General features: G+C 37.3%; 1 protein-coding gene across 2 annotated transcripts in view; it reads left to right on the forward strand.

The window, feature by feature from the left end:
• Positions 1–14,929, forward strand: part of RAB27B (RAB27B, member RAS oncogene family) — a 171,688-nt gene that overhangs the window by 106,410 nt on the left and 50,349 nt on the right. The window lies entirely within an intron of this gene.

A 14,929-nucleotide genomic window follows, 5' to 3' on the forward strand; every position in this document is an offset into this window, starting at 1 on the left:
TTGCCTTTCAAACAGCTGGTTAGGATTAAACAAGAACCAGGCAAGGCAATGAGATTTTCCTTCCATCTGTAGCTCAAAAACAACCAAAGTAGCAATTAATAATAATAATAATGTGTTTAGAGTTTCTTGTAAGGAGAAGTCATCAGGAGACAAGCCAGACAAGTGATAAGACATTTCTTTGCATTCCTCAGGTGAAACAGCCGCAGAAAAATCAAACGTAATATATGTCTGCCAATTTTTTTTTTTTTTTACCCTACTCCTTCTGAATTCTGACCCAGGTTTTGCAGCTAGAAGGGTGTGTACGTGTGTGTGTGTTCAACTGGTCACAATAAATTAGCTTTGAAGAGGGTTCCACTCAATACAACATTATCTAATTAACTGAAAACTTGTAGCAGGTGAAATACCTAAGCACAAGCTAGAGGCTGTGTTTCCAAGAAAAGGCTGAGTTTGGCTGAAGTCTTCACACTTGGAACATGGTTACTGCTTTTTATTTCATACCTGAAATTAAGAGCATATAAAATTCCAGTTGTATATATGGCACATTATTAAATTTAGCCCAAGTCAATAATAACATGTAGTTTCAGAGTTATTAGCAACAAGATTATTATTTAACATAATACTAGCTATGAATTTTGACTTCTGTTTCAAAGCAAAGTGTGTACTGTTTTTGTTTTTATTGAAATATTGATTTACAATCTGTTAGTTTTTGGCATACAGCAAAGTGAATCAGTTATACATACATATGCATATTCTTTTTCATATTTTCCATTATGATTTATTACAGGATACTGAATATAGTTTCCTGTAGTATACAGTAAGACCTTGTTTTTATCTATTTTATATACAGTAGTTTGTATCTGCTAATCCCAAACTTATCCCTTCCCCTCCCCCTTTCCCCTTTGGTAACCATAAGTTTGTTTTCTATGTCTGTGAGTCTGTTTCTGTTTCCTAAATAAGTTCATTTATGTCATATTTTAGATTTTACATATAAATGATATCACATAGTATTTGTCTTTCTCTTTTTGCCTTACTTCACTTAGTATGAGAATCTCTAGGCCCATCCATGTCGCTGCAGATGGCATTTATTTCACTCATTTTTATGGCTGACCAGTGCACTATTCTTAATATTTAGTTACATTCACACATATTCAATAATAATATAAATATATATTTGTTTATGCATAGTTAATATTGTTCTAAATTTGAAAAGTTAACTTCAGCATTATAGCTTCAAGAATTTAAGTTTATTGAATTTTCAAGCTACTATAAAGTCCAATTTGTAGTATGAAGTGAAGCCATACTTGCCTTATGTTGTTTCCCCTAAATACTTATTTTTCACAGTTTCTACCGTAATCCCCTACCCAGAGGGAAACACTCCTTCTTGAAGGCAAGAGGGGATTCTTAGGGATGACCAAAACAGGGTAATATTGACAGATAGTTCTTTACCTAAGAACTGACAATGGCCTCCCATAAAATGTTGCCATCTTTGCTTTCAAAAGGAGAGCAAAACATTGCAAGATGAAACTGGATGAGCCTGTTCTCAAAGATGCCAAGAGAGAATAAAGGGAATCTGTCAAATGTGAGCAAACCACAGCTCTCTCATAGGCCATTTCTGGAACAGGAATATTTTCCGACTCAATGGGGAAGGCAGCCCTAATATAATTGATCTGCTCAGCTCCTTGGCATTCTGGCTTATGCTAAAATTTGTCTACTGGCTTCTGAATTGTTTTTCATGTATTTAACTGTACTTCTGGAAATATGGAAGTCATCCAAAGTCCCAGGTGGTTCAGAAAAGAAATCTGCTCTTTTCTTGCCCTCACCCTGGGACATTCTTTGTGAGTTTTTTGGTCTTTCAGATGAGTTGAGCATTAAACATGGACCAGCTATTCCCATAAAGCACAGCTCACAATTAATCCGGTTTCTTGAGTTGATTCATCAAGCTAGGTTAACCAATAGGTCAGCTCTTAAGCAAATAATTGCAATGTTGAGATTCAGGAAAACAATTGCAGTAAGAGACAGGACAAACTACGTGTTTCTCATGAAAAGGCATATGCCACTTTCTAGAGTTGGTGGCTAAAGGAGAATGATTTTTCACTCATTATTGGGTGCAATATGGAGCTGACATTTATTACATACTAGTAGGAAGTAGCAACACCACTAAGCATAATAAAAACCTATTGTCAACCACATAAATGGAGTTGAGAGTGTTACTTAATTTGCTTCACACCCTTTGCAATCATTATTCATATTCCCCTTTAAATATTAACCTTCTCTCATAGGCCCTCCTTAAATGAAGGGAACTTATCTAGATTACCAGTAAAGAGAGTAAAATGCTGTTTAAGGCGTAGCCAAAAAATCTTCAAGATGTCTTTTCTAACTAGACTCTCCTGAATGGAATGAGTAAAAGAATTTGAATTTCTTGCTCATTTATTCAACAAATATTTATTAATAGTGTCCAGCCCTATTGTGGGCTCTTTGTGGACAGAAGAAGACCAAATAGGTAAAAATGACTGACCCCAGAGAGCTTTCCTTTTACTTTAGAGAGTAAACAGAGGTGAGCAGTTTGGATTTAGGATATTTTAGCGATAAGCACTAAGGAAAGAATGTAAAGCAAGGGAAGCAGACAGAAAGCGGCAGTGGACCAGCCCAGGGAGTGTTGAAATTTTAGATCTGGTGCCCAGGGAAAGGCTCACTGAGAAGATGGCATTTGAATGTTGATCTGAAGGAAGCCGGGGAGTGAACCCGATGGTTAGGAGGAGGAAGTGCTATCCAGACTGCAGGAACAACAGGAGGGAGAGGTTGGCCTGGCATCTTCCAGAACAGCAAAGAAGCCTGTCTGTGCATCTGGGGGTAGGATGGTTTTGGGGGCAGGACAGAGAAAATTCTAGTAAACGAGTTGACTTTTGATTTTTATTCTGAGTGAAAGAAGATGCTATTATTTAGATATTGCCTAGTGAAGAGTTTAGAGAGTAGAAAGCAGGAGCTAGAGAGGGACAGAAGATGAGGGTGGAGAGACCACTTGGGAAGTCATTGAAAAGACCAGAGAAGATCTGGGAACACCCATGAAGTCCACTCCACGACTCATTTGTTGTAGACATGGTCTGTACCAGCAAGTTGAACTAAATGACCTTCAAGCTCTCTTCTAAAACTGTGATCCTACAAATACAAGCAAGAATTCAATTTGTTTGGTATTTAATAGGTATTCTAGACCACAACTTAAGAGATGATAGTGAAAGTTTAGTTAACACTATTGTAAAAAGTAACAAAACATCAAAATTAAGTTGTCATCTGTCATCTAAAACGTCTAACATCCAGAAATGTAGGAGCAACCTTTTTTTAGTAGGCAGAATTATATTCAAGGACATTAAGACTCACCCACATAATCTGGAGAAAAATTTCAGAGAAGGCAGATATAGATGTCATAAATTGGGAGGATGGGAGTTCCCGTCATGGCGCAGCAGAAACGAATCCAACTGGGAAACATGAAGTTTCGGGTGCTATCCCTGGCCTCACTCAGTGGGTTAAGGAGCAGGCGTTGCCGTGAGCTGTGGTGTAGATTGCAGACACGGCTCTGATCCTGCGTTGCTGTGGCTGCGGTGTAGGCCGGCAGCTGTAGCTCTGATTCAAGCCCTAGCCTGGGAACCTCCATATGCCACCGGTGCAGCCCTACAAGGACAAAAGACAAAAACAAAAAAAATTGGTAGGATGTAAGTCAGATCTTTCAGAAGTCCGTCATTAATCAAATACTGCTAGTGCCAAGTGGTATATAGCTATGGGTATGGCATTCAGTCTCCTTAAGGCATGATTTTCTCCTGTGTAAGATAAAAGGAATAGATTGATTACTTTAATATTCCTGTTGTCTAGCTTTAGACCTGGGTAACCTACAACTCTTGATTCATATTTAGTTCCTCACCTTACTTTTTTCCCCTTGTTTCTTTCCTCTCTTCCATTTATGTACCTATTTACTCATCTAGATAAATAGATAGGTATTCATAGATATAGATGTATATATATATGTATAAGTATATACACACACAAGGAGAAGAAGAAAAATATATAAATGCTATAAAAGAGGAAAATTTTCATCTTAAGAGGCTTAGATTTTATTTTAGTTTTCTTTCTGTAGCCCATAAATTTATTTTCAATTATAGTGAACTTGGGGTCCACCCAATCTGTTTTCTTGTTGCTTCTCTCCTTCACTTGCTCAGAAAAATGAAACTGTGTATTAAATCTAACCTGAGGGATACACCAGAACAAAAATAATTAGAAAAAGCAAAATTGGTTTGTATGATATTTGTCCAATCTAACTTAGGCAAGGTCCTCAGAGCCTGAGAGGTTCATTAAAAGTGTTAGTTCTCATGGACTATTACTCAAAATGAGTATTTTCATAAACAAAACGTATTGTTAATAAATGTTTCTGGATATGTCAAAACATTTTAAAATATGGAACAAAACTAGATTTTTTTCAGAGGAAATAAAAAACTAGGCATCTCTTGGGAGTTTCCGTTGTGGCATAGTGGTTAACGAATCCGACTAGGAAGCATGAGGTTGCGGGTTTGATCCCTGGCCTTGCTCAGTGGGTTAAGGATCCGGCGTTGCCGTGAGCTATGGTGTGGGTTGCACACTCGGCTTGGATGCTGCGTTGCTGTGGCTCTGGCGTAGGCCAGTGGCTACAGCTCCGATTAGACCCCTAGCCTGGGAACCTCCATGTGCTGCAGGAGCGGCCCAAGAAATGGCAAAAAGACCAAAAACAAAAACAAAAACAAAAAAACTAGGCATCTTTTAGTGCTTAAAGTAAACGCCTTTTCCAAGATCAAGAGTTTCCTTATATTGACCCAAGGTGCCTCCTTTGGCTGACCTAGGCCTCGGATTTTCTGAAATTTTCTTCCAGGTGCTGGGAAATGCAGGAACAATGCACCTCATTTGCTCATTTCTTAATTTCTTGGGTGAGCTAAAGATGGAAACCACAATTAAATATGTGGAAACTATCATTCCCATTCCTCTGCTCCTATCCCTCTCCAGTTTAACCTTTGATCTTAATCATTCCAAGGTTAGCAATGCCTGTTATTAAACAGCCTCCCAGGGTTTGGAGGTAAAAGCTTCTATTAGAAACAACCCAGGGAGTTCCTGTTGTGGCCCAGCAATAACAAACCCAACTATTATCCATGAGGATGCGGGTTTGATCCCTGGCTTTGCTCAGTGGGTTAATCCAGTGTTGCTGTGGCTGTGGCCATGGCTTCAATTAGCTGCAGCTCCAGTTGACCCCTAGCCTGAGAACCTCCCTATGCTGCAGGTGAAGCCCTAAAAAGCAAAACCAAAACAAAACAAAACACGTTAGTGACAATATTCTGGTACTTATAACTGAGAGTTAAAAATGTACTGAAGCAGGTTTAAATTAGTGAGAACTGATAAGACAGACTTATTCTTTAATCTTCATTTAGAAATGGGATGCTAGGAGTTCCTGCTGTGGCGCAATGGGTTAAGAATCCGACTGTAGTGACTCAGATTGTTACTGAGGTACAGGTTCAATCCTCTGCCCAGTGCAGTGGGTTAAAGGATCCAGCATTGCTGCAGCTGTGGCTCAGATTCCATCCCTGGCCTAGAACTTCAATATCCTGTGGGTGTAGTTATTTGAAAGAAAGAAAGGAAGGGAGGTAGGGAGGGAAAGAAAGAAAAAAAAGGAGGGAAGTAAAGAAGAAAAGGAAGGAAGGAGGGAGGGACGGAAGGGAAGAAGGAAGGAAGGAAGGAAGGAAAGAAAGAGAAAGAAAGAAAAGAAGAAAGAAAGAAAGAAAAGGAGAGAGAGAAGGAAAGAAAGGAGGAAGGAAGGAAAGAGGATGAAGACTGAAGACTGCATAGTAGGAATAAAATGGAATGAACAACTTTGGGTTTGCGTTTTTCTCAGGACTGTGCTAAGCCATCATCAGGTACTAGTCATTTGAAATTGACATATAAATTCCCCCAATCCCCCTTATTGGATTATAATTTTTCACTTAGCTACTGGAAAGACGAAGGAAACAAAATTAGAAAGTATAACTCATTAGTAATGCTCCTAGATACCTTCTTAATTGAGGTGCCCTCGCCCCACCCAGGAGTTGACATCCTTGGTGAGAAATCATTCCGTTTGAGATTACAGAGTGTCTACTTAAATAAAGGCGAGAGGAAGGTGAAAAATGGAAAGTAAAGACCCTTGTCCTACATGTGTTTTGTCCTATAACGGGGAAAACTCCACCAATTGCAGGCTTGCTCTACTCTGCAGACTTGGAGGAAGCCTGGCTTGCATCTGTTTCCGGTGCAAGCTGGGGAAGGTCTTTGAATTCTGTGGTGTGGTTTTCTCTGTAACATAACTATACGATAATAACTGAGTCATTATGTAGATAAATTTCCTTTGAATTATAACGTTCTTCTTTCTGGTTCCCAACAGCTTTGCTAATCAAGTGTGGTTTTTGTGGTTCTGACTCCTTATGGCTTTTCACTCTTTCAAAGTACATTGACTTTTAAAGTCAAGTCATGTGTGAGGCCCAGGGAACCAGAAATTCATTTCCTCTCCTTTAGTTCCTGGAAGGTATTGGATTAAAGCCTGAAGTATAGTTTGATTAGTCTAGACTAGTAATGTTGATTCTTAAAATCAAAACAGTAAATATGCAGATACCTATGGGGATAGGCTTGGCAACTTGAGGACAGAAAACTAATTCAAAAGAGAAAAGGAAAAATTCAAGTTTGTAAATGTTAACTATATATTTAAAGAAAGATGTTCTGTTTCATCATAATGTTTTATAACCAGTTTATTTGTCTTATTTCCTAGGAATCATATTTTTTTAAAGTGTGTTAGAGATGGAAATAGGAAGGCTAAAGAAATAGCTCAAAACTGCTTTTTAATTAGTCTTCTCTACCATTAACATGTTGTTGTCTAAGGTCACTTGATCCAAAACATGAAAATTAAAAAATGCAAGAATTATTGACATCCTTTGGAGAGCACACATTGGACCTTTATAATACAAACTTTAGAGAAAATGTCAAGTTAGTTATGTTAAAGTTGACAACATTATTTATTACAACAAAAAGTTCTGCTCACTATGTTAAAACTAATAATAGCAACTTAATTTTTGGTATTATTTATATATATATTTTTATTAGAAAAATTCCTCACATTCCTTTTCTATGTCAGCAGCATATTTGATACTTTGGTTTTAAGGATGGATAAGACATAGTTCCTGCTCTTGAAGAACTTAGTATTTGGTAAAGTAGATACATAAGCAGATAATCTTAGTGTGCCCTGGTAAAGTTTACGTTAGTAGTTTGAATGCAGTACTGTGGTAATAAAGAAGAAGATAAATTTAAAGGGATTAAAACTGTAGAGAGATCAGTTAGAAGTGGGAAAGACAAATGGTCTGAAATTAGCTCAGTGATTATAAGGTTGAAGAAAAGTCAGATTAGAGAAATAATGAATGGCATTGACCAGATATTGGGAGAAAAGCGAAATTTTTATAGTCTCAACCGCTCGTTTTAAGGAGGCATTAGATGCCCCCTAAATTGAAATTAGGTATGGAAAAGGTGAAGCATGTTGAGGGATGGAAAATATATGACTTTCAGGATTTGTGCAGGAAAATGGCTTCTGGAATCTAACCCTTCTAGGATAGGTCAGGTCAGTAAAGAGATTTGGAAGTGCTAGCATTCAAGTGATCACTAAAATCCACAAGACATAAGGCCATCTCTTCAGGAGACCCTGGAAAGAGGGAGAAGGAGTAGCCATAAAATAGGAGTAATGATTTGCTTCCTTTTCTGTAAGCACTGATCAGCTTTGACTAATAACAGCATTTAAGTTCTGGAAGGGCTTAGGGGAAATGTGAAATTATATCTAATTATATTATCATTGTTATTAACTTGGAAGGATATATTAAAGATGCCTGTAGGTCTTGGTTTATGAATATGGCATCATTTATCCCTTTCTGTGGGGCAGCTACTTTAAACACTTCCCTTCCATAGAATTCTGTTCGCCCATATTCTCTCCCAGCCCCCTTTGTGAAAGGTGACAAGTCATAGCTGTGTTAGGAATGTGTTCTGGTATAGTAGGATGGAAAACCTAACAGATTACTTAAGTGATTGAATCTATTGATTTGTGGCTCATTAATATCATGCTTTAATAACTGATGCCCAAATGGTACTAATTTAAGAACAAATTAACTGCCATTCTCTTTATTTTATTCAACAGCTTTGTTCTAATGCTGCTATGTCTGAATTTATGACACTTTTAACCTCAAAATCTGCTTACTAATGCACAACAAAATGTATCTCAATGTTCTAAAAGAATTAAAGAACAATTATCTGATAAAGATTACCTTTGAAATTTCCAATGATATGTAAAATATTGTTAAGCAGTTGACTTGTAAATATATATCCAGTGATTGACCAAATTTAAGGAAAGTTATTCTCTCTCTCTCTTACCTCCTCTTTCCACCCCATCTCCATCCCCATGTTAATACTCTTTCCAGTTCATAATCTGAAAAAAGTTTGGGAAATAATGTATTGCATTTATGGGCATTCTTGTGCAACCATCTGACTGCCTGTCACTCTCCATCACAAGTACATCTGATGATTTAAAAATCAGCGTGAGAACATTCTGCATAACTCCTTGTCCAATTGAGACGTCCTCCCTGTTCCTTCTGGTTTCAGGTGTTTAAAGTCTTTGTTATGGATGCCTAATTTCAGACATCTAGTTCTGAACAAATGTGTTTTTCTGTAAAAGCTCTTTGCAATATGCCAATAGCCCAGTTATTTGTGTTCTCATTATTATAGATGGAGAAGGAAGAATTCTAAACAACACTTTAATGACTCATCTAAGAGTTAGATGCATAATCCATGGCTGCAAATATCCCAGTCAAGATTTCTAATTAAAACCATGTTGACTTTGGTCCCTTTTGTTCTCCAGCATTTGGTTACTTACATTATTTACTAAGCTATTATCCAACTGCGAATCTTCTAGATTATCCCTTTCTGTAAATTCATCAATATTTCATATTCTCTTGGGAAATAGCAGTGTGTTTTTTTCTTGTCTAAGGTAAACTAACATTATGAACACAAATCTCTTGTTTTTGGCAGTCATATCTGTGTAGGAGTATAATAATAAATGTGAAGAAGAGATAAATATCATTACTGCAAAAAACCATTTCTATAATTTATGATGAGCATTTGTGGATCACTATAAATTATGACTTGGTTTGACATGGTTGTTGAGGGTGAAAGTTTGCATTGATGTTTTTTGTTGTCATTTTATTTTGTTTTGTTTGCTTTTTCAGGCTGCACCTGTGGCATGTGGGAGTTTCCTGGCTAGAGGTTGAATTGGAGCTGCAGCTGCCTGCCTACACCACAGCCACAGCAACGCCAGATCTGAGCCATGTCTGCGACCTACACCACAGCTCACAGCAATGCCAACTCCTTAATCCCCTAAGTGAGGCCAGGGATCAAACCTGCATCCTCATGGATACTAGTTGGGTTTGTAACCCGCTGAACCACAATGGGAACTCCTGCACTGATGTTTAACCTTTGATTAAAGACTGACAAAAGCATTGCCTTTTCAGCTTTGAAATATCATGACTAGAAAAATGCATTCATTGAATGCCCCAATTCTCAAGTCTAGGCCATTGTGGAAGAAAATCAAATGTTTTCTAATTCCTATTTTAATGGGTACAGTTTTACAAATTCTTCTTTCTCTTACAACTGCTTCCTATTTGGAATAATTTTGTGCATATAACTTGTTGAGATTTCAGGACACACATAGAGGCCAAATGCTAAGATTTGAAAGAGAGGAAAGAAGGTTAAACGATTTTCCCATTCTAACCATAATCTTTATAAATCAAGTTTCTTTTAACATGATTGCCAAAATTGGCCCCAGACACAATTTAAAGGCAAAATTTAACTGAGTGACCCAAGTAGCAGTGAGGTCTTCTCCAAAGCAGAGTTCCAAGGAAAGTGGTATGTATAAGCAGAAATCAAAGTTTTTAACCTATTTAGAGCCCTTCTCTTGGCCTGATGTATTATCTAGCATCCCCAGATACTGAGAGCACATATAAAATCCAGTACTAAGAAAAGTCTAAGGAGTAGACTAGATCTTATATCTTGAGTAATATATTTTTGTTGCAGCAAATATCACTAATTCTGATTATTTTAAAAATATTGCTGTTTAACTGGATCTGAAATGAACTGCTATTATAAATATTTGTATATCCATTCCAGCGCTGAGTTTCCAGAACTGCATTTATACTATAGCAATGTTATCTATAAGCAAATCCATAACATTCCTAATAATAGTTGGTTTTGTCATGCAGTTTTATTAAGGAAGAAAAAAAAAAGATGCTTTTCTGCAGACTTTTTGTAGACATGAAAGATCTTCAGCTTCTCCTATGTAATTGGAAATAATGAAGCTTTTATAAGGCCAAATATTCCCGCTGGCCCCTAAACTCCTGTCTGGGCAAATAATTCTATTATGTGTCTATTTTATCATGGAGAAAACATTGTCTCCTTAAATCTTTTTTTCATTGACATTTATTGAAGGTGGAGCAAAGAACTTTCTTTTTAGTACGTCATGAATAAAGTTGATCTCTCAGAATTTTATCTCAGTGCCCACTTTTATCTTTTTTGATAATTTCTACAGTATTTAGTAGCAGTTTCCTCCTCCCAAGCTGAAAAACCAATGACTTATTGACCAATCCTTCATATGAATTAATTTCTGCTAGAGTAACTAGGACCAAAAACAACTAGTGAATCACTCTTCCCAGTGGGCACATTTGCTTTACAACAAGTAGCAAAAATCCAAAGGCATGCCTAACATTAAAGGTTCCAGGCTTAAGAATAGAGTTGCAAGGCAACAGTTTGGGGCAAAGAGAACTTCATCATTAAAAGCTAATGTAGCCTATGGGGATGGTGACTTCCTAGCCAAGAATTTCTGGAGCAGCCACCATTTAAAATCTTCCATTACCAGGGAAGACTGGTTAGATGGATAGTCAAATCCCTAGTTCTGAAATTATGGTCCCCTTGTAAAAACAATGTTCTTTCTGTAGAGTCTTTCAAGACCATCCTCAGAAAGGAAATTGGCTCTTTCATAGAATTTGAAACTTAATCACCAAAACTGTCCTAACATTTAACTGTGTATCCTTGGCAGTAAGTTCTTGGTTTCCTGTCTCATGGGTGAACATTACAAGTATATGTAAATAAACTCAGTTGATAAAGCAGCAGATACTAGTTTAATTACAGATTAAAGTAATAGTAACTGCCTGAGTATTTTTCCATTAGGAGTGGTGGCATTTTTCTTAGCTATCCTCAAACCAACAGTTAATATAAGAAGTGGGCTCAGGGAAAAAAAAAAAAAGTAATTTGTTGAAACAGGTCCAGGTCCACAATTGCAAACTAAATAACTAACCTTACAGATAGCAAAAGATCTCTTGGTTGTTTGCCCTGGTAATTTTAGAGGAATCCTTAACACCACCACTCCCCTCTGAGTTGTTAACTTTAGAAACAAATACTTATATACTCTTCAATTCAATTTCCAGCCTGCCAGCCTAGAAAAACAGCCTTATTACATAGAATACAATGGTTCAAAATTGAGGATCTTGACGATTTACAGGAATCACAAAGAGAGAACAGTTTGATCTTCCTTAGAGACAGAAATGTGCCTTATTGGTCATAGTAAGTAAAATGGAGTCCGGCCTTTGCCATATAAAAATACTTGGAAGAATTATCAAGTAGCAAGGTAGGTCAAATGTCCAATGGCAGAAGACTTCTACGGAAGAACTAGTCCTAAAGGAAAATAACTAGTTCATCATGGGAAAATTTAGTTCTGATTTTCTATCTGTACCTGGCTTATTTCTAAACAATAATTAATTTTAAGCCAGTGAAATTAGAAAACACGTGAAAGAGGTTGATCTACTTGTTTGTAGGAAGTGATATGTAAGCAGTTTCTTATTTATTCCACTATAAGAAAAACCCAGACCAGATATCTAAATTTTTAGAAATATTTTATGGGTTTTTCTTTGCAGAACTACTAGAACGAATAAACAAATGGACTGAAATAATTTCCAGTTTTTTTTTTTTTTTCCCAAGGCCTTGAGGTTTTGGAACTGTTTTTCGGAAAGAGAGTTCTCTAAAGCTTTATGTGGGAAAGGAAATTTGTATGGATATTTTCAAATAATTTTTAAGCATAACACAGTTTATCAGGACATTAGAAAATCCATCAAAGCTTAGATGATAACATCAAGAAAGACAAAGAAAATATCCATTGAGAACATATCAATAGGATAGATGGAAATCCTGTTTCCTGTGGATCAAAGCAGAATTCAAAACATTGACCTCAATATATGTTAAATCACCCATCGACATTAGGTTTTATCTGTCTCTACTTTTAAGAAGCAAGAAGGTTATTTTAAAATATTCTGCACTTTCTGCCATGGCACAGCGGGTTAAGGATCTGGCATTGACTCTGCCATAGCACGGTTTCAATCCCTGGCCCTGCGCAGTGGGGGTTGAGGGACCAGCATTGCTGTAGGTGTGGTATGGGTCACAGCTGTGGCTCAGATTTGACCCTGGCCTAGGATCTTCCATATGCTGCAGGTGTGACTGAAAAAGAGAAAAAAAAAATCTTAGTTTGGAAGATGCTTCTGACAGGAATGATTATACTTGTGGTTTTAGAAATAGCATCAAGGTTAGATTTGTACTCATTTTTCCTGTTTCCTCTTAGGATTTCCCAAGGACATGGTAATATTAAACATATTAAACAACTGGCATGTCACCTGCTGACCAATAAGAATAACAGGAACATTTAAGCCACACTGGTCTGTGGTATCGGCTGAGCCAGAGGACCAATGTCAAACTATTATCAAATAAAGCAGAGCAAACTGGCTAAGTTGGAAATGGACCCATTCAAACTTTTAGCTCAGTCTACTTGATTCTAATGCTTTAAATATCATATGGTAACAAGATGATTATTTCCATTCTTTTGAAATATAAAGGATGAATGATGAAGTCTTCTTTGAAAGATTTCTTCAAATTCTATAAAGTATGGCCAAACTGGAGCTATACCAGTTTCTCCCTTTTTAGGTGATCAATATTAAAATAATTTTTTTTAAAACCGTGAATATTAGAGCAACTATCCCTCATTGGCTGGAATCTGTATGACAATTGCTCATCCAAATAGATTTAGGACCACAGTCCAAATGAAGGACAGGAAGTCTAAGCGCCCCAGAAGTAGAAAAGCCCTTCCATTACCCTGAGATGGCTTCAGTGAGCAGAGGAGGAGTATCACAGCGATCAGGGTGGGGTCTGAAATAACGAGGGCGTGACTTCAAGAACCAAGCCAAGTTCATAAAGAAAGCATATTGTATAATTATAGTTTACCTATATATCAACATCCTCTACAGAGAATAGCTTTGTGGGAAAAGATACTGAATGAGCCCTCAACTGTGACAAATAGCCATGAGGTCAGATACCTACAGACCCTGAGGTATTAATAACCACAATAAATTTTGCTTAATGAAAGAGCCAAGAGGGTTAATTAGTGTTGACGATGAGCCAAGTACAGGCACAAAACCAGACTGAATTTTTACTTCATGAACTGATAAGTTTTAATTCAGAGCTACTTCTTACATCGTTGATCTCTGGAGGACTTAACTACGTGCAACATCCTCATTGAATGGAGTGATCTACTTTACTACTAGTCCTACAAAATTCCCAAGGCTCTTTCTCAATCTGCCTCTCTGTCAGTTTTTATCTAGTGTGTGTTGGTACGTTGGTGTCATTGTGAAAATGGAGGTTTGGGGGTGGGGAGTAGCTGTTCTAGGTTTAAGTCTGTTTTTCACCATCAACACTGGAAAGAAGAGTCTCCCATCTGAATCTGGTATTATAACTTTTACTATAATTTGGCCCAAATTAACTAAGTATGTATTAGGTTGCTTTTCCTTCAGACATATCAGCATGGCAGTGCTTGAGTTGTATAGCCTGATATTATGTTTCTAAGTTTAGGGGAGGAATCTGTTGGGGAAGAAAAACATTTTCCCTGAATTTCTGTAGATAGGCCATCATGGACATAGGAAAGGGGTCACTGCAATAGGAAAAAGTGAAATTGTGAAATAGGTTGATGAAAACGCCTTTATAGCCTCACCTTGTTTCTCCTGTCTTTTTCCCAGGGACCTGAGCCCCTGTGGGATCCCTAGTTGCTCCCCTTCTTTACCTTCCTCATGTTTCCACAAGGGTGTCAAAAAGCACCTGTTCCTGGTTCCATTCCCCCAAGGGACCTCCTTTCTGCTCAGTCATATGAAAGTCTAATTTGTCGCTAATGTACTAATTGGCCAAAATATAATGTTAACTTTGGCTAAAATTCATTTGTGACTTCAAATCAATACTCAAGGTGCTTTGGCAGGCATTCCCAGACATGTATGAAGTGGGAAAAATTGTGTGCAAGTTCCCAGCTGAGGTCAAACAAGTTGACCCTCTCCCTTCTCGTTTCAGCTCTCATACAGTAAACAAGTGTCCTCTTTACAGTTTATTTAGTGCCACGGTTTTCACATTTTTGTGCTTTTAGGTGGTAGATTTTCTATTTAAAATGACTCCCTCGTGTATTGCCGAAGTGCTGTCTCATGTTTTCTAAGCTCATGAAGGCTGTGATGGGTCTTATGGAGAGTGTTAGATAAACATTTGGACATAAGTTACAGCCCTATTAGCTGTGAGTTCAGTGTTAATAAATCAACAATCCATATTAAATAAGATGTCTTTAAACAGAAACGCACAAAGAACAAGGTTATGTATTGATCATTTGGGGAAAATAGTGTGACTAGAGGCTCATGGGAACCTCACCCTCCCTAGAAGTAATTATTCAGTATTTGCTAATTCAGTGTTGGCAGTGACTTTAGAGAATAAACCTACCCTGAATAACAAGAATCGACTG

Source organism: Phacochoerus africanus, chromosome 2, assembly GCF_016906955.1.
Source record: "Phacochoerus africanus isolate WHEZ1 chromosome 2, ROS_Pafr_v1, whole genome shotgun sequence".
Taxonomy (NCBI): domain Eukaryota; kingdom Metazoa; phylum Chordata; class Mammalia; order Artiodactyla; family Suidae; genus Phacochoerus; species Phacochoerus africanus.